Source organism: Pteropus alecto, unplaced genomic scaffold, assembly GCF_000325575.1.
Source record: "Pteropus alecto unplaced genomic scaffold, ASM32557v1 scaffold239, whole genome shotgun sequence".
NCBI lineage: Eukaryota > Metazoa > Chordata > Mammalia > Chiroptera > Pteropodidae > Pteropus > Pteropus alecto.
The window spans coordinates 3,421,104-3,424,628 of NW_006494613.1; the positions used below are offsets into that span (position 1 = coordinate 3,421,104).

A 3,525-nucleotide genomic window follows, 5' to 3' on the forward strand; every position below is an offset into this window, starting at 1 on the left:
CTCGTGGAATCCAGTAAGGTCTGTACAATCAATATTTAACATAGAAAGACTGCAGAGCACTGGGACACCTCATGGAATCCAGTAAGGTCTGTACAACCAATATTTAACATAGAAAGACTGCAGAGCACTAAGAACTCAGACAGCATCTCCAAGTCTCATTCTCTCTGTTTCACAAACTATATCATCTCTCGTTTTTCTCTTTCTCTTGCAGATAGCTTTTCTTTACTTTTTACACATATGACTGCACCGAAGCCTACAAGGGTACAGGTCTCCACAAACCAATAAATGCTTACTAATGTGTTTAAATCTCAATTCCAAACTCATAGGAGACAATCTGATAGGCCTGATGTAGATCAAAACTCTATCTCTATTTCAATCAGCTATGGCCAGGGAGGTAGGGCTACATAGAGTGAACATGGCCACATTATGACTTTTATGGACTCTAGGCACTTTTTTCTTTATGGGCCCCATTATCCATAAAAAATATTAAAAATTATGTTTTATTATTGTATTAATATAAAAATTATTATACATTAAAACATTTCTTTGAAATAAAACTTATTATTTTGTTCTGATTTAAAAAAATTGAGACATTTTCATGGGCCTCTAAAAGTCCTGTGGGCCCTAGGCGCTGAGCCTACTAGGCCTTAATATGGCTTTTTTGTGAAATGGAATTTTTAGAGAAAGAGGGAATCTGTATAAATAGCTACACACTCTTACTTAGCTAAGCTTTTTAAAGCTTTTCTTATCACTTTTTCAATGAGACACTTGTAACCTGTTGTCGACGATGATGATACAAATAATATTAATACTGAAGAGAATATTTTTCGTTGTACATTTCTTCATATAAATGCCTTTCAGAAATTTGAACTTAAAAGTTGTTGACTTCTACTTCCTGATTCCCATATGGTTTCTAGAGTATGGAATAACCTAGATGCTTGTGATGAACAAGACTTGGGATAAATTATTTAAGCTCCTGAACATACCAAGTATTTTCAAATCCTTCTTCAATACATAGAATTAAATTTTATCAGCTATATCCATGATAATATCTCACTGAAACATATGCCATTTGTCCATCTTTCATAAGTAAAATAAATCAAGATGTCCATGTACAGCCTTTAAGATAACATTTAATTATGTGTCAAATTGAACAACTGTAAACGTGTATTTTCTGTGCTAAGGCATGAAGGAACTTCTAAGACTTTTTCAACTTCTCTATTATGTGCCACTTATGAGTCCTTTCATCTGTGCTAGCAATCGTGACAGAAATGAAATAACAAAGGCAGGATGACAAGTATGCAATTATTTTCTGAGTTACAAATTTAATAGGTTGGACATATAACTAGGTTGAGTATGAGCATTACACCTAAGTGACTATTTCATGAAGCTTTCAAGTGGACTACCATTATATAACTTGAAATACCCAGTGAAGCACACCTTTAGGGAAAAAAAAAAATCACAACTCTTATAAACTTGTGGGTTATAGAAGTAACAGTAGTTTCAAAAAATTCGTTGACTTATTTTGAAACATCAACTCAAATTAGGGCTCTGCAAATTCCACTAGAGCTACACACTGGTACCACTGCATATATTAGTAAGTATTGATTACTCATTGCCTTTTTCGGCTGTAGCACCAATATGCATTGCATTCATCCTGAGAACTGCCATCTCTGAAAGTAAAGGATCACCTCCTATATAAATGAAATGAGTATGTAAGAGTGGAACGGAATTATCTCTGACTTGGGGAGTTTATTCAATTGGAAACATGATGGGTATGATGGTTAATTTTATGTGTCGATTTGACTAGGCTAGAAGGTGCCCAAATATTCCGTCAAACAGTATTTTGGGTATGTCTGTGAGGGTGCTTTTGGATAAGAGTAACATTTGAATCAATAGGTTGAGTAAAGCAGATTGCCCTCACTAATGCGGGTGGCTCTCATCCAATCAGTTGAAGGCCTAAATAGAACAAAAAGGCTAACCCTCCCTCCAGTAAGAGGAAACCCTTTCTGTCTGATTGCTTTGTGAAGGGACATCGATCTTTCGGGCCTTGGACTTGGACTAAAACATCAGCTTTTCTTGGGTTTGAGCCTGCCAGCTTTTGGAATGGAATTTCACCCTCCATGACACCATCAGCTGTCCTGGGGTCCCAGCTTGCCAACTGCAGATCCTGGAACTTCTCAGTTTCTGTAGTCACATGAACCAATTTCTTATAATAAATCTCTTACACATAGATATATGTCCGTCTATCTGCATCCTATTGGTTCCGTTTCTCTGGAGAATGCTAATACAATGGGCACATATTAAGTAAAGCTGTCTAAGTCCCTGCCTTGTATCGTATCAAATATTTACTCTTCATTATTTAGCCAAAGTGAAAGTCGTACTTTGTAGACTCTCAAAAAGTTTTATTGTATGGGAAAAAAAATAAAATAGCAGTTACAACTTCCATGATTAAACATCATTTCAGAGCAGAAGCTTTTATTTCAACCGAGTCAACCCATTTTGAAACTAGAATTAGAATTTTCAAACCAGTGAGCAGTTTTAGCACTCTTATGTGGTGAATGGGGTACCATAAAAAGTTGAAACTTAAATGGCAGCTGAGAGCGTGTGGGGAAGGCAGAGCTGGTATAGGACAGTCCTGAAAGCCTGCACCGGAAGTACCGCCCCACTGCGTCCACCGGAAGGGCACAGGCGCAGGTGGCGGAGAGGGCAAGAGCCACTGGCTGGCCCCCGTGGCTTACAAAGATGAACCCATTAACCAAAGTGAAGCTGGTTAGTGAGCTGAATGAACGGGAGGCCCATATTGCCGTGGCAGCTACGGCGTCATGGCACTCTGAGTACAAGGACAGCGCCTGGATCTTCGTGGGAGGGCTTCCTTTTGAACTGACCGAAGGAGATATCCTCTGTGTATTCTCTCAGTATGGAGAGATTGTTAACATTAATCTCGTGCGAGACCAGAAGACAGGGAAGTCCAAAGGATTCTGTTTTATCTGCTATGAAGACCAGAGGAGTACAGTTTTGGCCGTTGACAATTTTAATGGAATCAAGATCAAGGGAAGAACTATCCGAGTCGACCATGTATCCTGCTACCGCCCCCCTCGGGTCCTAGAGGGCGTGGATGACGCCACCAGAAAGCTGTGGCAGAAAGGCTGTGGGATTCAGACCTCCTCATCGAGCTCATCTGAAGGCTCCGAAGACGAAGCACTCTCCGAACACCATAAACAAGAGAAACAGAAAAGAAGTAAGACCAAAGAGAAGACTACTATACTAGTTAAAGAAGAGGAGAGACAGACACAGCAGCCATTGTTCCTGGCAGCGAGAGGCCAGATTAAGATGGAAGACACCCTAGGTTCCGATGAACGTGCCAAGGTGAAGTTAGAGTCTAGAGAGGGCCGGAAGCACTAACCCAGCTGCCCTGAGGCAAGGAAAACTGCTGTTGTGGACGGCTTCCTGCAGGGTGCTGAGGGATCTGGAGAGTGGACTCAGGGAGGGGAATCCAAGTTTTGAGCACAGTCCTTTAGCAGA

General features: G+C 40.2%; 1 pseudogene; it reads left to right on the forward strand.

Annotated features, from left to right (window-relative positions):
- The first annotated feature begins 2,745 nt into the window (after positions 1-2,745).
- On the forward strand, positions 2,746-3,405 carry LOC102888233 (annotated as a pseudogene).
- The last annotated feature ends 120 nt before the right edge of the window (positions 3,406-3,525 follow it).